Source organism: Rhipicephalus microplus, chromosome 3 (assembly GCF_043290135.1).
Source record: "Rhipicephalus microplus isolate Deutch F79 chromosome 3, USDA_Rmic, whole genome shotgun sequence".
Lineage (NCBI taxonomy): Eukaryota > Metazoa > Arthropoda > Arachnida > Ixodida > Ixodidae > Rhipicephalus > Rhipicephalus microplus.
Genome location: NC_134702.1, coordinates 232,872,045 through 232,894,522, shown reverse-complemented (window position 1 = coordinate 232,894,522; position 22,478 = coordinate 232,872,045).

Sequence of the window (22,478 nt, the reverse complement as noted above, 5' to 3'; positions counted from 1 at the left end):
TTGTTGGGCTCCGTGGTGGGTGGCCGCCAACGCTTCTGAAGAAAATTAAACTGGCATGCATAAAGCATTTCCCCTATTAAGTGATCGTACCGCCTTAAAGCGTGTACGCACCGAAGACTTAGGCTTTTTCAACCGATCAAGTGAAAACTTCCCCCATTTTCATGTTATACATAGTGAAATAAGCAGCAAGCAGGCCAGGACCGTATCACCCTTTGTAGTAGCCAGATGTCTCACAGAAACTCTTGGAGCCGGGTACAAAGTTACCAAAATGGCCAGCGGAGACCTCCTCCTTGAAGTCCGAGGAAAAGAACAGTTCGAAAAGCTACAGAATCTTTCAACTTTTGGTGACACTCCCATCACTGTAACGCCACACAGATCCATGAACACAACCCGTGGAGTAGTATCTGATGCTGATTTGCTCAGCTTGACTGAAGAGGAACTTCTGGAGGGGTGGAAGAGTCAGAATGTGACCAATGTACAAAGGATCACCATTAGAAGAGACAACAAGGCAACACCAACAAAACACCTAATACTCACGTTCGCTTCCAGTAATCTCCCAGAAAGTATTCAAACAGGCTACACAAAGACGTCGATCAGACCATACATACCTAACCCACGTCGTTGTTTTAAATGCCAGAAGTATGGCCATGGCTCACAAAGCTGTCGTGGTCACCAAACTTGTGCACAATGTGGAGTGTCAGGCCACAATTCTGACAATTGCGAAGAACCATCACACTGTGTGAACTGTGGTGGAAATCATGCCGCATACTCACGGTCTTGCTCATTTTGGAAAAAAGAAAAGGAAATCATCACATTGAAAATAAAAGAAAATATCACATTCAAGGAAGCAAGACGAAGAGTGTCGCCATTTTATGGCGCTACATATGCTGATGCGGCGCGTCAGGGGGCAACGCCGCACCAGCCCTCGCCACTCCTTCGGCCAGCGCAGAGCGAGCCGACGGCTGTGGCACCTGCCCCCAAGGCGGCAGTAGTTCAGGCTACTCCGCCTACTATTGAACAGAGACCAGGGAGTCCAGGGTCCTCGGGTCTCAAGGCCTCACCCCGCCAGGCAAGGCCCAACCTTCGAAAAACCAGCTCGCATGAGCGAGCATCCAGTGCCTCCGAGGAGGCAATGGATACGGCGGCACCCCTGGTGCCAAAAGAACGGCGCGGCTCTCTGGAGCGCGCCAAGAAAACTAAAAAGCCCATAACAGGGCCTGACAATGGCCCTGGTACTTGAGCTTGACCTTTCAGCTTAAACAAGTCACTCCCTTAACGTACACACAGCACTACTTTACTTCCAATATGGACACACAAATTATACATTGGAACGTCAGAGGACTGCTTAAGAACCTCGACGACGTACAAGAGCTTTTATACAAATACTCACCTCAAGTGCTGTGTGTACAAGAAACACACCTAAAATCCTCCTATACAAATTTTTTACGTGCTTACGTCATATACCGAAAGGACCGAGATGATGCTGTGGCGTCATCCGGTGGCGTAGCCATTATTGTTAACCAAGGAGTAGCGTGTACACATTTACCACTCCAGACATCCCTTGAGGCGGTGGCTGTTCGAGCGGTACTCTTAAACAAACTCGTCACCATTTGCTCTCTGTATGTACCTCCCCACCACCGTCTTGAAAGACGTGAATTTCAGTCGTTAATAGACGAACGGCCTGAACCATATTTGCTTCTTGGCGACCTAAATGCACATAGTGGACTCTGGGGCGATTCTCGCTGTGATGCACGAGGTCGTCTCATTGAACAATTTCTCTTCTCTTCCGGTGCCTGTTTGTTGAATAGGAAAGAGCCAACATACTATAACGTTGCCAACAAAACTTACTCGTCTATAGACCTCAGCATCGTATCGCCTTCACTCCTACCCCTACTGAAATGGAAAATCATAAATAATCTATATGGAAGTGACCATTTTCCTGTAGTGTTGAGTTCACAAACAACATATGAATGTCCTCTACATGTTCCCAAATGGCTGATGAACAAAGCAGACTGGGAACAGTTCCACAACACTACACGTTTGAGTTGGACAGACATATGTAGGTTAGACATAGATGAAGCTGTGAAGTACTTCACAGCTTTTCTAACTGACGCAGCAGCCAGGTGCATACCGCAAACATCTGGAATGCCCGGCAAACGACACGTCCCATGGTGGAACACGGAGTGTCGTAATGCGCGAAAGGAACAGAACAGGGCATGGAGATTGCTGCGCAACTCGCCAACGGCGGAAAATCTTGACACGTTCAAGAAAATAAAGTCTCAAGGAAGGAGAACGCGTCGGCAGGCCAGAAGAGAAAGCTGGCAGAAGTTTTTGTCGGGGATCAATTCATACACACAGGAGGCAAAAGTCTGGAACATGGTCGGTAGGATAGCAGGGAAACAAGTACACACACTTCCACTCGTAAACACTCAGGGTGATACCTTGGAAGATCAAGCAAACTTCCTCGGTGCACACTTCGAACAGGTATCCAGCTCATCCCACTATACTGACACCTTCCAAAAATACAGAACAAGAATTGAAAAGCAGAAACTCGAACACAAATCCACCAGATACGAGGCATATAACCAAGCTTTCAGTCTAGCTGAGCTCCGAACATCTCTAAACTCCTGCGGTACTTCTGCCCCAGGTTCTGACCGTGTGATGTATGAAATGTTAAAAAACCTACCAAATGAAACCCGAAAAACCTTACTTTGTTTGTACAATGCTATTTGGTCTTCTGGCACTATTCCTACCTCCTGGAAAGAGGCTATTGTTATTCCCATTTTGAAAGAGGGCAAGGACCCTTCTTTACCCTCGAGTTATAGGCCTATAGCACTTACAAGCTGCTTGTGCAAAGTCTTCGAAAAAATGATAAACTGCCGACTTGTACATTTTCTTGAAACAAATAATTTGCTCGACCCATTTCAGTGCGGGTTTCGAGAAAGTAGATCCACCACAGACCACCTTGTTCGTATCGAGGCACAGATCAGAGACGCGTTCGTCCATAAACAATATTTTCTCTCTGTGTTCCTCGATATCGAAGAGGCTTATGATACAACATGGCGTTTCGGAATTCTAAGAGACCTGTCCCACCTTGGCGTGCGCGGAAGAATGTTCCACATAATCGAAAGTTACCTGTCAAACCGGACATTCCGTGTCCGTCTAGGCAGTGTGCTCTCCCAAACATTTGTCCAGGAAACAGGCGTGCCACAAGGTGGTGTGCTTAGTTGCACACTTTTTATCATCAAAATGAATTCTTTGCACTTGTCCATTCCCCGCATGTTGTTCTATTGTACATATGTCGACGACGTCCAGCTTGGCTTCAAGTCATGCAACTTGGCCATGTGTGAGCGGCAGGTGCAGCTGGGTTTAAATAAGGTCTCCAAATGGGCAGATGAAAACGGATTTCGACTTAACCCACAAAAAAGCACGTGTGTCTTGTTCTCTCGAAAGAGAGGCATGCACTCGGAGCCCGACATTCAACTGAACGGGCAACAACTGTCCGTCAAAGCTGAGCATAAATTCTTAGGCTTAATCTTGGACAACAAGTTGACCTTCGTACCCCACATAAAGTATTTAAAAACAAAATGTTTAAAAGCCATGAATGTTATAAAAGTGTTGTCACGTACTACGTGGGGTAGTGACAGGAAATGCCTCATGAACCTGTATAGAAGCCTTATTCGCACCCGCTTAGATTATGGGGCTATTATTTATCAGTCAGCGACTCAAAGTGCTTTGAAGATGCTGGATCCCGTGCACCATTCGGGCATCCGCCTTTCTACGGGTGCTTTTCGCACCAGCCCCGTAGAAAGCCTTTACGTTGAGTCAAATGAGTGGTCGCTTCATCTGCAAAGAACCTACATGTCCTTTGTATATTTCTTTAAGGTGAAAGCAGACAAGAGGCACCCCTCATACTCTGCTTTTAATGACTTGTCGAGCTCGATTCTTTTTCAAAACAGGCCTTCAATGAGGCAGCCCTTCTCAGTTCGCCTGAAGGGTCTAGCTGAGGACACTGGAGTGTCACTCGAACACAGTTTAATGGCTCCTGTAGCATACCCGCCACCGTGGCAGTGGCAGACTATAGATTGCGATGTGTCTTTTTTAGAAGTTACTAAACATGCGCCTATTGCCCATATTCGAACATACTTCTTGGAACTTCAACACAAATACACACGTCCTGAGTTTTTTACAGATGCCTCTAAGTCTAACTCCTCTGTGTCCTACGCTGCTGTTGGCCCTTCCTTTTCGGATGCTGGCCCTCTACATCCAGGCACAAGTATCTTCACAGCGGAAGCTTACGCGATACTTGTGGCAGCTAAGCACATCAAACAATCACAAATACAAAAAGCAGTAATTTATACAGACTCCCTCAGTGTGGTAACGGCTCTGCACAGTCTTAAAAAACAAAAAAACCCTGTCCTAGTTTCACTTTACTCCATTTTATGCACCCTCCACACACTCAACAGACATGTTGTTGTGTGCTGGGTGCCAGGGCACCGTGAGATTCAAGGCAACGTGATGGCGGATCAGCTTGCTGCATCCGCCCACGAAAGCACCGCCATTACACCGACATCAATCCCGGCCCTTGATCTTAAGCCGTCTCTCAAACGAAAACTCAGGGACTACTGGCAGAGCAAGTGGGATACACACACACAAAACAAACTACACGTTATCAAGCCACACCTTGGCCATTGGCCACCAGTATCAAAATCACGTCTAACAGAGGTAACACTAACAAGACTCAGGATAGGACACATATACACGACACACACGCATCTTTTGTCCGGTGGTGATCCACCTTTGTGTGACAGATGTGGAGAGGCATTGACAGTCCTTCACATATTAATCCAGTGCAAACACTTAGAAACTCTAAGAAAACGACATTTTCCATTACCCTACCGACAGCATATACCTTTACACCCTGCAATGTTCGTCGGTAGGGAACCGCTTTTTAGTCATAAATCATTGTTAGCGTTTTTAAAAGAAATTAATAATTTTCATATCATACACCCGGGCATTCCGTAGCACGACCTCTCTAGAGAGGTTTTTGCTGCGGCGGTTACACAAGAAAGCACTTGCCTCACGGCCCTTGGACGCAAGGGCATGAACGAGTGAGGCACTTGTGCTAATGCCATTCATATCCACCATCGTTTTTTATAATCACCAACTCTTGTCATCTATCCTCACCACACACACCTTTCACGGCATGGTCATGATTTTATTATTTGTATGTTTTTACCCGCCTTACCGCGAGGAATTTTATGGCCTTTATACAGCCGCTTATCACAATCATTGTCCATATTCTTAGTAACATGTACTGGCGCTCTTTGGCCGTGAAACGGCCCTTGCGCCACAAAACTTCAAACATCATCATCATCATCAAGTTGCCACGTGTGACAGGGCGCACCGCAGTGCGCTGCGTCGCATGGATGTCGCGTCGGATGAATATAAGAGACGACGCCTGGTGCACGGTCACCTCTGAACTTATTTCACGGGGAGAATTCTTTTCTAACTTCAATTGCAACAAGTGCGTTGGGTTGAAGACAATAGTAATTGCCCAGTAAGAACTGTCTGAAGTATGGAAAACAGCAACGTGAGCAGTCGACCAACCTCGATTCACAAAAAGACTGCGTAATATTAGAGAAATATTCTCGGCCCCGTAAATCTTTACAGTGTTCGGAACATGCCTTTTTTTTTTGCAAAAGCGCCCATATGTACAGACGGGTCCACTGTTAAAGAGAACACCTGTGTGGGCAGCATGTTTATATTTCACTATCATACGGAATCATGGTGGATTAGATATGCCTAAGGTACTGGTGGTTAAAAGTTCCGACTCGTCTTGACAGGCTATTGACTTGCATGAAGATTGTTTCTTAATTCACTTGCTCTTAGAGGGCTAGAAATATTGTTGGTGTGCACTTGAGTGTTCCTATTAACAGTGTCCATTCTGTACACCCTTGACGAAGTATTTCATTGTCACAATGTCCAGCATACGTATATGTATGCACGTAAAAAAGGTGTAATGAAATATAAAGACGACTTATGAAATTTCCAAAGATCTGACCGGGGATTCGAACCAGTGATCACTCACTTAGACAATATAACCAAGCACCATGCACGCGCTGGCCTAATTACGGCGAGCTATTTATATACACCATTTACCGCTTGCGGTACACAGATTCAGTACCTTTTTTTTTTTCAATTTGAAAGCTGTCCATGAGACGCCCACGAAAAAGTGATCCCATTCTATATCCACTCGTGATGCGTAAGTGAAACAGGTCACCTTGGGTCAGACGTGGAAAAGAAAAGTATCTAAGAGCGTCTGGGTTCTGCATTGTCGACACTTGCATGGCGATGCTCAAACAACTTTTAAAGTTGTTCACGGATATCCTGTACCTACCTGTGTCTTCTTTTCTAATGTCCGTCTTCGTGATTCAGTGGTGTGTTGTAGGTAACGAGTTCTTTGTCATGGTTCGTGTGCCTATACAGCTTTTCGCTATCGCATCGTTGCTTCACCCATGCGGTGAAACTCATTTTTGGTGTCATATTGCGAAGCATGCGTGTTGAAGTTCAGTGTCCTCACTGTTCCTTGTGCTATTAAGTAAACCCGTTTTCTTCCCATAAACAATTCGATTAAATAAAGGTACTAGATTTGTACAGGTTTTATGAAGTTTGTTGTTCCTACTGCTGCCATTAGTTGGCAATGTCACCACGCTAGAAAATAGGTGCCAGAAGACACAGACACGAAGGTACGGAGCGGGGCTCTTACTCTAGGCGAAATAGCTAACACTAGAGCACGCGAACACCGATCTTATTTTTCCTCCTTCGAGATGCTGGCCGCTATAGTTACTGCCTCCTTCTCCGGTGCCTGAGATCACTATGACGAATGATGGCCGCGTGGAGGAAAAAAATAGTCACAGTTAAAATGATCATAGCATCAATATTTCGAGCAGTTGATGACAAAGTTATAAAGTAATAGATGATTCTGGCGCACTAAACATTAACAATTACTGACCTTACTGTGACTACAACAACCGCAACATTACACAGCCACATACTAAACACAATGTCCACATATGTATGTGCTTAAATCTCATGGTTCGTTGTTTTTGTATTAATATTTACAGTGGCCTCAAAGCTCTCACAATGTTGTGTACCAGAACTTTCAAAACCCAGCAGTTTCTGTCAAATGTACAGCATCATGTTGTCGAATTGTTGCAGCTAAACGGACGCTTTGAAAAAAGTTGGACAGCAGCGGACTGGATAATTTCTCGCCTTGAATACTGCAGGTTGCCCTGCGCGACAAGGCTACTTGTTGGCAGTGACGTAGCGCGTCAGAGATCATTGATATTTCTTTAGGTGTAAAGCCTCGCATTGGGGCTGATTTCAACTTGACTCACATAAACTTCATCAGCAACATCAGCGAACTTTGACTTTGTATGTCTCAATGCTTCAATTTTTACCTCATTGAAATTATTGGATTGAATTGATTTGTTATTTTAGTACACCTATAGAGGCTTCAAGAATAGAAACGAATGGGTCCATTCTCGTCTCTGTCTTGCAACCTTCGAACACCTGTGCGTCGTCGTTGCCCTTTAATGAAGCCCAGCAACGTAGTGTGCCTCTCAAGTTAAAACGCTCTTCAACGGACCTGTTCACTTACCCTTTTGTACATGAAACCTTAACTGCGCAAGAGGTTTACCTCGAAATTTCAATACCCTACTCGTACACCATGTAGCCACGGTCCTTCCCCTGCTCAAAAGCGACCCACCTGTGCACATCCTACACATTTATTGCAAACGTAAACTTAAAAACGTAACATTCGCTGATGTCTTCAGCGCAGAGCACTCAAGCTCGCACGCCATGGCCCACCTATAATAGCGGGTGACTTCAACGCCCATCGTAGGCTTTCGGGCTATCGGAAGGAAGAGATGCGGAGAAGGAAACTTGTGGAGCTAACGTCCACGCAGGGCATCACTCTTCACACCGACCCAGCGCAACCAACTCGTGTCGGTAACCGTCATACGAATCAGACGACTCCTACAACGTCCCATAACGGCTTACCTACCAAACTTGGAAGCCTTTTGACAGTCCACATCTGCCTCTTCCATCCTAAATATTTGTTATTCTCAGTGGGCTTACTGTATGCTCCAAACAGTAAGACAGCACGAGATCAGTATACAACTCACGGAGGGTCATCCGGATGTAGAGTCTAGCTTGCATCTCTGGAAGGCCCGTGCCAGCCTCACAAAGTGATGGCGTCGGCAAAAACACAGCCGCAAACTCCGCATGCGGATACTGAATCTCAACCAGAAGGCAGCCGAATACGCTGCCCATTTTGCCGACTCAAATTGGGTAGATCGCTGTAACACTGCCGGCAGGCAAACGTCACGCTGTATACATGGAAACTCTTCTGCAGTCTAATTGATCCCGCTCAAGCGCGAGACGAAAGGCAGAAACATCTACACCGAGCTTTGCACAATTTCTACGACTCCACGACGCAGCAAGTGCTCTCCCTACGGGGCTGATACATTTACACTCGTCAGGAGACGCAAGGCTCCAAGTATCACCATGCAGGCAGTGAGAACTCGGCACTGGATGCTCATTTCTGGTTGAGAATCATAATTTTAAAAATAAAGATTGGGTACAATTACAGGAAAATATTATAGTGGAGGAGGTCCAGTAGTCAAGAGAATGTATCGAGACCTCCTGCACAAAGTCTATATGTTAGTAAACACTTCATATTAACAGTATCGAAATGTATCTGTCAATCAAAAATTATAGTAGAAATGTGTACAAATGAGTGCATAAAATAGTATAATATTAACATATCAAGTCAGAGTGAAAAGTATCAGAAAAAGAAAAAGCAAGCGATATGAGAGTTTAATATTCTTCATCCGAAAACACTGAACAAAAACTACACACCAATAAAACAAACAGTAACTTTAATTGTTAGCCCACATGAAGCAAATGCAGTTTTAGCAGTTTTTTTTAATTGGTGAAATGAGCATGTAATTTTTATGTTGCGTGGAAGAGTGTTCTATAGTGAGATGTAAGTGAATTTTACAGTTTGATTACCATAATTATCACGAATACTGATTCAAAAATTGTTGAACGCCAATCGTGTATTACTATAAATGATAAGATTATAAGATGGAAAAATGGTACATGGAAGTTGGTCAATAATAACTTTATAGAAAACAATACCTACCCTGTATTTAGTGGCTTCAGTAAGAGTAAGGATGTTATTATCGTGTGGTAGACCACTCCAGCAACAGTCACACGAGTTCTACGCCCGTATTCATGTGGCCAAACACACGGTCAAAGCAAGGTAACGGTTGTAGATCGGCTGGCTACATGTGTGTTGACGGTTTGCAGCGTCGACAATCTAGACAGGAGTGAACAAATTTCGGCACGTAGCGGTACATCCCTCATCAGAAGTAGCGATGTCGAATAAGGTGGTAACTTTGGTATACCCCAGATTTCGTGCATTGTGAATCAGAGTATGTGGTCGAAAATACGTGAGTCCTTTCTAGGAAGGACTCACGTATTTTCAACCACATACTGCCGGCTGTCCGAGTATCCCCTGATGGCTGTTGGCGCTGTGATTGCGTCCGTATAGAAGGCCGTCATGTATGGCGAAATGGCGAGCTTGACGACGCAAGGCTCAAGTGAATGGCGTTCAAAGTAGCCACTGCCGGCCCTCGACGTTGAAATCGCGTTGGTGCAGGAGGCCGTCACTTATAGCGAAACGCTGAGCTTGACGACACAAGGCTTGATTGAAGTGCTGTCGACGGATCAGAAAGCAAGTCGATCAGCGGGGCAATCCGCTGATCCTTGCGCTGTTCCGTAGCGATGATGTGAACATCGATAACAGAAACAGCAGTAGAAGATATATACTGAGCAAGGAGAATTGTCCACAGGCAAAGGGGAGCGTGGGAGGGCATCGGTGTCAGCATGTCCATCGCGGTACAGCACGTGGATGTCCTGTAGTCTAGCAAGCGAAGAACCTAGCGGACGAGGCAGTCTGAGGGATTCTTGAATGACGGCAGCCAATATTGCAATATGGTCGACGGCGACATCAAATGGGCGACCACACAAATAAGGTCGAAACTTTGTAAGAGCCTAGACGATCTCCAGGCACTCTTTTTCCATGACGCTGTAATTTGTTTCAGCTATCGTATGCATATGGATTGCGTATATGCCATTGCATTTTCGGAGAATCCTGGTTCGCGCTGCGCCACGACAGTACCAACGCCTACACCGCTGGCGTCCATGGGCACCTTCGTTGGGGTAGTAGGTATATAGTGGGGTAGTATGGGAGGGCAGGTCAAGAAATGGCGGAGTTTCATGAATGCATCGTCGCACACGAATGACCATGAATTGAGGGGCCCGTTACTTTGAAAAAGCTTCGTCAGCGGTGATATGACCGTGGCAAAGTTTTGCATGAATCACCAAAAGTAGGAACACAGGTCTACGATACTACGCAGCTCTTTGATGAAGGCGCGTTTGGAAAATGTAGCCAGGGCCCGAAGCTTGGTCAAATCGGGAAGATTTTCATCCTTAAACTCGACGAAACCGAGGATTATCAGTTGCGTGCTGCCAATCGGCACTTCTTCAGATGTAGCTGGAGGCCGGCGTTGTTCAGACGTTTGAACACTTCTCTCGGACGTTAAAGATGCGTGGAGAAATCTGTAGTGAAAACAACCACTTCGTCCCAGTAACTCCAGCACGAGTGCCGTTTTAAGTTGCGCAGAACGGCGTCCATAATGCGCTTAAAGGTCACGGCAGTATTAAAGAGACCAAACTGCATGACGTTGATCTCGTACGAGCCGTCGGATGTGACAAAGGCTGTCTTCGGTCGAGCGTCGTCCGCCATGGATACTTGCCCGTGCCCCAAGCGGAATGGAGAGAAGGCAATAATTCGGCTCCTTGGAGGCTATCAATCGCGTTGTTGATGCGCGGCAGGAGATAAACATCTTGCAAAAGGTCTTACGCAGTCGTTGGTAGTCCAAACATAACCGCACAGAATTTTCTTCGCAACGAGAACAATATGAGACAACCATGGGCTGTCCGAAGACTTTACTACGCCATGCCGGAGCATATCATCCACTGGCTGAATTATTAACTGACGTTCGGCAGGCGACAAGTGATATGGGCGTCACCGTAATGGTGACTGGCAGCCAGTGTCGATGCGATGAGTAACAGGGGACGTACGACCAAGAGAAAACATCAAAATAAGAACGAAATTCTTGCAGCAGGCCACAACCTATGAACCCTGTATCTACGTAAGGTGGTCCGCATTGGAGGGACCAAATACATCAGCAGATGATGGACCAGACAAGAAATAGCACTGATGGTACCGGAAGTGGGACAGTGCAAGTCATCGGGTACGTCCAGGACTTGTGCGCCGTTGGCGGGTTCCTCTCTGCTGAAGTATTGCCCTCGAACCAACGTAACAATGTACGGGAGTTGGTTGGTAAGTAAAATAGCAGTGTTTCCCTAAGTGACCTACACAGTCACGAAAGGTATCAGCAACAATTTCCTACTGCAGACGCGTTCACATGACGAAATTAGTGCATATGACAAAATTAGTGCGAAATTAGTGCAACTTGAAGGCACTGTCATAACGTCTTTCACAAGGTCCTTGTTCAGTTCCGAGGGACTATCTACCGGCGTCAAATGTGAGAACGTCGAGAGTTTAGTTTCAGCGGAGGCACAACAAATGACTGCGCCATGCCACGAGAGGCAATACTATCCCAGGATGACGTCGTGGGAGCATGCAGTAATGTTGATGAACTCGACAACATAAAGGCCGTCCTGAATGACGACACAAACTGTGCATACTGCTGCAGGATGAATACTCTAAGAACTAATGGTATGGAGAGGTATCCCAGAAACCGGCGTTATCACTTTTCGGAGTAGGCGGCAAAGTTTTGTGTCCATAACGGATACGGCAGCTCCAGTGTCGATAAGGGCAGATGGGCGAACACCGTCCACAAACACGTCAATGACATACGATACATTTCTCTGCGAGCTTTCGCACTCCGATAGCGTCGTAGCACTTCCCTCGTGGAACGCGACTACTTTTAATGGGCGACGAGGATCAACGTCGTATAAAGACGGATACCTACAGGTGGATGAAGCTGGGCGAGACGTTGGTGGTGTAGACGAACGTGAGTCGGGTTAGCGATGGCTCAGCTGGCCAGTGACAGGTGACGTGATGGGAGGTGGCTGCACTAGAACGTAATAACGTGCCACGTGACCGGCGTAAGGCGGTCACGTGGCACGTTATTACGTCCATTAGACTATTAGACTGGCTGCTCGTTGGGTGTACACCTTCGGTTTGCCAAGGTAGCCCCCCCACCCTCCATGTCGCAAGACCTGATGGACAGAACGACGGCTGGAGTGATGCATGGTGGGCTGAAGTAGAGGGACGACGTCTGTGTGCGTAGCAGGTACACCCGCTTTAATGGACGAAGGTGGAGTGGCGGCTGCAGTGTAACTCAGAGGGGCGGCCGCCGGAAGCACTTGAGGTGGCCTGGCGACAACTTTAGCGTAGCTCCGGGGCGCAGGAGGCAGCTGTTGTTAGTGGTACTCAAGCATCACCTCCGAAATTTACTGCTCAATCATTCGGCGGAGAGGAGGAGAAGGGTGGGCGTTGATTGATAAACAGCCTGGGAGTAGGCAAAAACCAAGAGAGGGAATTGCGATTTTGTCACGGACGAAGTACCTGAGTTATCTCAGGAACGCCATCTGGTCAAAGCTTGGCACCAAGCCAGCAAGCTCTGCATCTTGTGACGGTGAGTGATGGCTTATCGAGTGCTGCCGGTGGAACTCCTCGTACCTCTTGCACAGCTTTATAACCCCGTGAAGGCATGTGAAGCAAGTAGTGGGCATTCATCTTCACTACACAGCATGTGAAGGCATCATTGCCAATACTTTTCATAACGTGCTAGATCTTGTCGTCTCGTACATTGCTCCGTTGGCTTTGTTATATCGAAGATTTCCTCGAATTGTGTAACTGGTAAATGACTGCTGAGCGCATTCCCGTGAGTGTTGTTCGGCTTTTAGCTTACGAACGGCAGGGCGGCCAAAACGTTTACGACGGTGGTCTTGAAATTGAAACAAGTCGCAAAATTGGACGCGTGGTTGTTGCACCACAGACTCGCTACTCCTGCAAGGTCGAATACCAAGTTGGTCAACTTGCCATCGTCATGCCATTTGTTGGCTACGCTCACGCGCTTGTAAAGTGCGCACCAGTCTTCCCATCAGTGCCGTCAGCGCTTGCAAGATAAGTGGATCGTGGATGTGTGGGAGACCGAGACAAGTGGGTGGCACGGGGGGAGACGTTTGCTGCAAAGCGTCTCAGGTCATGGTAAATGACAGAGTACAAAATCGAAGACCCACACGCATCGAATGGGAGCAGAGCACTATCCGCTAATTTTTTAAGCTGTTTATTAGCCGGCACTCAGAGAAACGCGTAGTGGTGTCAGTCACGACCAGGTACAAGCTCGCAGTGCGAGCGGCGTCCTTTTTTAAGATAACTCACTAGAAGGTGCTCGACGGTGAAAATCATTTTTAAGTCGCAAGGCTTTGTTGCAAAACCATTACACCCGCCTTGCGCAGACCCCTTCAGGCAGACGACTCCCAGATCGCCTCCGCACAGGCATGAATTCGCCTGAGACCAGCGGGTATGAGTGCTCGAACATTGAAAATAAGCGATGAATGTCTGACCTTTCTTCAGTGACATGCCTTGTGAGTTGCACGCTGGCCGTCAAGAGATGCAGGCTCTTGTTCTCTAGCGCCAATACGACTCTAAAAAAACGTATTATGCAAGGACATAGCCGGCTCTTGCATGCATAGAGTAGCCGGGACAACCACAACTTTAATACTATATTAACTGACAGTAACCCAGATGACACCCCACCAGTAATATTAGAAGAAGTCTGAAAAGCTTTGGAGAGCTTGCAAAGAGGCAAAGCTGCTGGCGAGGATCAGGTAACATTAGATCTGCTGAAATATGGAGGACAGATTGTGTTAGAAAAACTAGCCACCCTGTTTACGAGGTGTCTCCTGACGGTAAGAGTACCAGAGTCTTGGAAGAACGCTAACACCATCATAATACATAAGAAAGGAGAGGACAAGGACTTGAAGAATTACAGGCCGATCAGCTTGCTCTCTGTAGTATACAACATATTTACAAAGGTAATCGCTAACAGAGTAAAGTAAACATTAGAATTCAATAAACCAAAGGCAACATATTTACAAAGGTAATCGCTAACAGAGTAAAGTAAACATTAGAATTCAATAAACCAAAGGCAGGATTTCGAACAGGCTACTCAACAATTGACCACATTCATACTATCAATCAGGTAATAGAGAAATGCTCAGAATATAAACAACCACTATACAAAGCCTTTATAGATTACAACAAGGCGTTTGATTCAGTAGAAATATCAGCCGTAATGCAGACACTGCGGAATTAGGGCGTAGATAAAGTATATATAAACATTCTGGAAGAAATCTACAGGGGATCAACTGCTAGCATAGGGCTTCATAAAGAGAGCAACAGAATACCAATCAAGAAGGGTGTAAGGCAGGGGGACACAATCTCCCCAATGCTATTTACCGCGTGCTTAGAGGAGGTTTTCAGAAGTCTAGAATGGGAACAGTTAGGGATAAGAGTTAATGGAGAGTACCTTAGTAACCTGTGCTTCGCCGATGACATTGCATTGCCGAGTAACTTAGGGGACGAATTGCAACTCATGATTACGGAGTTAGACAAGGAGAGCAGAAAGGTGGGTCTTAAAGTGAATATGCAGAAAACGAAAGTAATGACGAAAGTAATGTACAACAACCTCGGAAAAGAGCAGCGCTTCGAGATAGGTAATAGTGCACTTCAAGTTGTGAAAGTATATGTCTACTAAGGGCAGGTAATAACCGCGGAGCCGAACCACGAGATTGAAGTAACTACAAGAATAAGAATGGGGTGAAGCACATTCGGCAAGCACTCTCAAATTATGACAGGTAGATTGCCACTATTCCTCAAGAGGAAAGTATATAACAGCTGTATCTTGCCGGTACATAGCTAGGGAGCAGAAATCTGGAGACACACAAAGATGGTTCAGCTTAAATTGAGGACGACGCAGCGAGCAATGGATAAAAAAATGGTAGGTGTAACCTTAAGAGACAAGAAGAGAGCGGAGTGGATTGGGGCTTTTGCGAATTTAATGCTATTCATGCTGAAGAGCTGGCCTTAGGCCTTGCTATCTCACGCGACAGTTATAAATTTTTATCAGACTTCAGAGAAGCTTGCCGAATATTCTAACTGGGTTGGATCTTACCGCTAGCTGCCAAAACTCTTGAGTCTCGGCCGCGGTAGGTTACCCCTTTACTCATTCACTAATCTGGAAGACTGGACATCAGGGTCTCATAGGCAACAAGGCGGGACACGCTACCGCCTGCATATTCATTGCCCGGGCCACTGCCTCGCCCACCGATGCCCCCTGTGATCCCTAAGAGAATGTTTCTGTTGACTTCCAACGTTATAATTACCGATTATCTGGATTCTCACCACATCCCTGCACTCTGCGTAGGACTTGGGAAGGCAGACGAGACAATTCTCAGCCTATTCACCACTAAGCTGCTGTGCCCAGCAGCGCTGAGTACTTTGACTGATCATTTTTTGGTCTCTGCAAGTACTGTGCGGAGGTGGCTGACACCTACCACATGGTATCAGCATACCAGCTCAATCCTTCCTTACCTCCAAACTCTGACCCAACCCGAGAGGACTGGGAGGGAGCCCTGCTCGACAGCCAGGATTTTCCAGCCCAACAAGCCATGGTCCGGCGTTCCGGGACGGCTTCGCCTGCTACTGTGAGGGAGCTGACTCACTATATAGGGGCTGGTTTGCCGAACCTCTCTGTAAATATGAACTAAATAAATGTTTACTACCACCACCATCGCTTGCATTTTCTTTTGAACTGTGTTACTATTTGAAAATATGTGTGCGCTTTTGCAGAAAATTGCTATAACAATGCCAATTAGCTTTACCACCAACGCAATCTAAATGGCTTTTATAGGAGTGATAAATAGTTCATGGAAAATAACCTATTGTAAAAGCGTGATGCTTTCCCGTCCCACTATTCATTGTCCGCGTATACATAGGCCCTGAAAAAACATTCTAACACCATCTGAATTACCTGACCTGTCTCCCAATACTTCGTGGAATATGCATGTACCATATGTGTGACTAAGACCACCATCGGCATGATCGGTTATGTGCGTCTAAATTTCTCCATTGCTTTATTGTATCTGCAGTAGTAGCAATCATGAACCGCCCCACGAGCTTGGCGAAAAAAAGATTCTGCGAAAAGCGACACTTGTATGCAATCAGCGAAAGCTTGCTATCGTGCGCGAGTGAGGGAGTTTAGAAAAGGAGAACAAAGTTGACCATTTTCTCAGGCCTCTTTTCAAACATTGAGTGAGCATCTCTATGAAAGACAGTTCTGGAAAGAGTGGGCGTGTGCTCACTCTTCGGAGCTGCCACCACCTGCTGTTTAACGTGAAACTGCCGATAGCGTGTCATTGCCCAATCGCCTACAAAAATGGAGAGTGGCGTTTGGATCAGCTGTAATTTTTCCCCGGCGTCACACCACGGGCTAATCACCGATTTCACAGAAAATCATTTCGCCTTATGATTTCTCACGAAGTCCACCGCTAGAACAACTACATGGGCGCCCTGTTTCGTGCTCCCTGTCGGAAATCGCCAAGGATGGTTCATTGATGCGTGGGGATGCCAACACGTTGTCGCACGAATATCCGTAATCAATCGTTTGTTCTCAGAAGAAGCACTCTATGTAACAACCTTTCATCCGCATAAGCTGGCATAACAGATGACCAAGATTTCAAAATCATTTTAGGAAAATTGTCTGTGTTCTTTTTTTTTTGCCAGCTGCAACTCTTACTTCTTTTTTACTCCCTTCTCTAGCCCTTCATGCCCTAAAAAAATGCAATGAAGTAAATATACTGCTCCGCAAATTCTTCGACATCAAACCTCGTCACGCTTTCGTCTGTTATTTCTCTTCATCGCGTTTCCTTTTCACCCCTCTGCTGATTGCCGTTCAAACAAACGTACATCTATATAACGAAATGGGGGCGGGGTCATCGTTGTTTTTGTTCTTTTTTATTGTATTCCTGGATACTACAACAAAAAGGCACTACTACAAAAATATATTACTATGCTAGTGCTGGCTGCAGGTACTACTACTACTGCGAATACTACTACTAGTTCAGGTTACCGGGTTCCACCCGTAGCTCAAGGCAGAGATGTGTGACCACTGCAACTTTTATTTCATCCACGTTTATCTTGCACGGAGCGCGCACGCTTTCCTTCGCGCATACGCGTCGGCATAAATTGTTTTAGAAGGTGCAAACCCATGTTGAATTTCGACTAAGAGAGGTGAGAAGCGCTCGTATACCATTGGGGGGGGGGGGGGGGGCGTGGAAAATACTGGTGTTGCTTTAGGGAAGGAATTGTCCCTTTTGCAGCCCCCTGCCGACGCCCATGCTCTCGCACTAGTGATCCCGTGTCGATAATAAAATCTTACTTATTGTTGGGCGGTGCTAAAACAAAAGCGTAGAATCTACTCTTACGTATGATCCAGGGAAATTCTGCCGATGTTCCTCCTGGAAAGAGAAAAGAAAACAACAAATTTTTATTGGTTGCGTTCTTGTATACAGAAGCGACAGTGTAGAACATGTCTTAGGGTAACAGGTGATGACTACCTAGTTAAATATAGTTGCCTTTTGATGCTGTTTCACGCTAAGACGATATTACACAAGTGTTAGCCGTTGGTCTCGTTACCTAGCAAATGATAAGATATGAAATAAAGAGTGCAATGGCAGAGGTGGGCCCCCAGGAGTTCACCGCCAGCAACTTCGGCATGCACGTTTCCTTTCTCGCCAGTGCTGCGCTGTCAATATAACAGACGATTGATTGATTTGTGGGGTTTAACAATATAACAGATGATAATATGTAGGAAGTGGGAACTGTTCGGCATGTGTTTTCCGTCAATGCACAAGTGCTGCAGCACCTTGCTGCTGTTTCGCAAAAAGCTGCATCATTATCCTGCGTTTGAAATAACGTTTTAAATAACAAACAAAGCGTTTCTGTTCATTGCGTGCCCCGCCGCGGTGGTCTAGAGGCTGAGGTATTCTGCTGCTGACCCGCAGGTTGCAGGATCGAATCACGGCTGCAGCGACTGCATTTTTGATGGAGGCGGAAATGCTGTAGGCCCATGTGCTCAGATTTGTGTGCACGTTAAAGAACCCCAGGAGGTCGAAATTCCCGGAGCCCTCTACTACGGCGTCTCTCATAATTATATGGTGGTTTTCGGACGTTCAACCCCGCATATAAATCAATCTAATCACGGCGTACCTGTATAATGACAAATCATGTGTAGCATATGTTAAAATCTCTTGGACGAAATGGCGACACCATGATCGGTGCCAAGGAGGGGGAGTAGGCTAGGCAGTTCAATTTCCCCCACGAAACTTCGTTTCACTTACGTATGCATACCTTTAGATACCTTTAGATTCAATACACGCATATAAGCGCACGCACGAACGTACATAAAATATGGTTGAACCCCCCCCCCCCCCCTGTCGATAAAAATTTTAGGTGCGCCGTAGGTGACAAAACGTGTTTACACGGAGTGGCTTTCTCATTGTGTTTTAAACTACACTCTTCATAATCCTTCGGAAGTGGCAGTGATGCGACTATTCAGCCACTGTGAAAGATTCCAGCTAGGTGCCAGGACTGATCGTAGCGTTTTTTAAGGGGCGCCTGAACATTCGATGTCGCGACTGCGGCTGCAGCCCTCTTTTCAAACAGTGTGTGATAGTGGCAAGACACAGCTTTCATCTAACCCACAACATTATAAAAATGAAACATATACACAAATTAAGTGACAGCTGCGTAAGCATTCTGTGCCTGGGATATACGGTTTGTACAAACATGTACACGTGCTGTGAATTGACCGTAGATGTATTGATTGGGCTTGCATTTATCCTTGCCTTTACGTATATATTCTTACATTATGCAAAATGAGCCGGTTGGAAATCAGCGCTCTTGTTTATTCTGAAGCAATTTTTCGCACGTTCGCGCGCTGTGAAATTAGTCATTACAAACCCAACAAACTATACCGCGTTTCTACACTTTTAAGCGTATACTATTCGCGCTCATCACGCCCACGTAGAGTCAGACAATGAGCTTGTCACTCACTCGCATGAACTCGGAGTGACCGTCGAAGAGGAAGTTTGTCCGGAATGCGCGGCGGAGGGGGTTTGTCGCCTGCCAGCGGCCATGACCACTGGGCCGCTGTCTGCTGAACTGATGTCGCTGGCACACCAACGCGCTGGACGTCAAGGGGCACCGCGGGAGTGCACATGGAAGCAATATGCATTATAAGTACACGTAGTTCATGTGCGCAGTCAGCGTCAAAGGTTAGACCACTAAATTTCAAAAAAAAAAACTTAAAGTTTGCAGACACTTTTGCTTTTGTTGGCCAAACAGCCCAATATATGTTAGCGCGCTCTGCAAAACGCCGCCGACAATATATTTAGGGCTGCCTGCCAAAGCAGCTCGAAAATTGAGCCCTTATTTGCGTCTTCTTGTCCTGAAACTGTCGACGCCAACTTTACAGCTCTATCAGTCTACTGCTCACACACGTCGTGCCATCTACCGGATGCGGTCGTTGGCCAAAACAAAACCTAAGGGGAAATTGATGAAAAAAAAGCGTATAATTTACCTGGCGTGGACCGCTATTTAACCAAATTGACTCATGATTAGACATCTTCCAGGGACAGTGTGTAACATTCCGGTGGGGTGGCGTTGGGGTGGCGTTGGAACAAATTTATTTTTGAGGTGCGCATTTTCCCTACAAGCTACTTCAAACTAGGCCTATGCGCCGTTATCAAATTGCCGGCGGCGGCACGTCAATCGCGCGGGGGTGGACGGATGGATGAATGGATGGGTGGATGGATGGATGGATGGATAGATAGATGGATGGATGGATGGATGGATGGATGGGACGGACGGATGGATGGATGGGACGGACGGATGGATGGACGGACTGACTCACTGACTGACTGACTGACTGACTGACTGACTGACTGACTGACTGACTGACTGACTGACTGACTGACTGACTGACTGACTGACTGACGGACGGAAGGATGGATGGGTGGATGAATGGATGGATGGATGGATGTGGCTGTACCCTTTAGATCGGGCGCCGGCTAACGCAACCTAGTGTAATACTTAGAGAGCCAACAATTACATTTATCTTTTTCTCCTTAAATTGTGAAGTTGAGGTCTGGTACTTTGCACTGAAAGGTTTAATTCTCACTCGTGCCTTGCCTTTAGCCACCAATCATATAACCTTCTTCTAGTTAATTCTACCCGCTTAAAGTCTATTTTGTCCTCCCTGTCCCTAAACACCAGTGCTTTGAAAAACTGCGCCATCATCCTGAACTGTGCGGTGAAGCCCTTTACAGAACATCATGAAGTGTTCGGCAGTTTTCTCCTCCTCTTCACATGCATGGCATACCGTGTTTACCCCTTCGTATTTGGCCCGATATGTCTTGGTTCACAATATTGTCGTCCTGGCCTCGAAAAATAGAGAACTACCCCGAGTATTATCCTAGACCCTTTCCTTGGCGATTTCCTGCTTTAAAGTTCTATAGATTTCTAGTGCGCACTTCCTAATCATGCCAATTCTTCACATGTCGGTCTCCGTTTCCTTCACCTTCGTCTAAAATAACAGTTCTTCCTGGTTTGGCCCTCTACTGTTTCCTAAGAATTTAACCATCGATTTTCTGGTTAGCTTCCTCCATTTTGTATTGACAATCTTCTTGTACAAGTAGCTGAAAACCTTCCTAGCCCAACGCTCCTTCCCCATTTCTCTCAATCACCTCTCAAAATTTATCCTGCTGCTAGCTTCCCTGCCCTCAAATGATGTCCATGCCCTATCACCTTGTACTCCCTGATTTGGTGTATTCCCGTGAGCTCCTAAAGCAAGCCTACCTATTCGACGTTGCCTAATATTTAATGTTGCTTGAACATCTGACCTCATGCACAAGACCGCATTGCTAAACGTCCGACCAGAAACCACGACCCCTTTCCGTATTCCTCTCACAACATCATACCTATTGTACTTCCACAGTGCCCTATTTTCGATCACTGCTGCATTCCTGTTAGCTTTAGTCGTTACGTGTATTTCGTGTTCCCTTAGGTATTCGACCCCATTGCTTATACATACGCCCATATACTTGTATTTATCTTATCTATAGCGTAGCTCCGAAGCTCACTATCTTCATTATCATGAAAAATCCTGCCTTCTGATTTTTTTCCTTACTGAATCCTAAATCTAACCTATCTCCCTCATTACCGCAGATGTCCATCAATCCTTGTTGTCGGCCATTAGCACTATATCATCTGCGTACATTGGTGCTGGTAGTGCCTGTTCAATGGGTTTTCTTGTTTGACGAAAGATAAGTTGAAGCCAAGTCCTGTTTCCTCAGATTTGGCCTTTAATCCTTTTAGGTACATCATCCCCGCAGGGGCGCCTGCGCAAGCAGGCGTTTGGTGTGTAGCGACACCACGGACCCGAGCTAACGGGGGGGTTTCTACTCCCTCCCACGCCTAGCCGTGCGTGGCTTTGCCGTGTCCGGGGAAAAGGGGATCCTGGGGGTTGAGCCAATGCTGGGTGATTGGACCTTTAAGGCCCCCCGGCAGAAGCAACACACCCCTTTGGCCCCGGCTTCACGTAGACGGCACCCCTGGGCTGACCCACCCAGGGGAAATCGGCAGTCGCCTTTTCCTATCTCTCTCTTCCTACATCTTAGTCTTTTCTCGTCTTTAAATCTATCCTGTCTTCTTCTCTCTTCCATTTACTTCCGATTTTTCCTGGCGGCAAGGGTTAACCTTGTGTAATTACTCAACCTTGAGTAGTTATATTTGGTTATAGTGGCAATGTACGGCTGGCGTCTGCAGCCTTATGTTATTAAGTGCTTCAGCGTCCCCTGGTTGGACTCCATGGTGGGTGGTCGCCATTGCTGCCGAAAAAAAACTACACTACTATGGGAACACCTGCATTTCCCCGTCTACTAGATCGTCCTCCACCTAAGAGGGGACGCACCGATGACATCTCAATTTTCAGCCAACCCAGACAATGTTTCCCCAAATTCCATGTTGTGCACAGCGAAAACCCAACAAAACAAGCCAGAGTCATATCTCCATTTATTGTTGCTAAATCTCTGACTGAGGTCTTTGGCCCAGGATACAAGGTTACAAAAATGGCTAGCGGAGACCTTCTCCTTGAGCTGCCGGAAAAACACCACTATGAAAAAATTGGCAGTCTCGTAGCATTTGGTAACATCCCAGTATCTGTTTCACCTCATAGATCAATGAA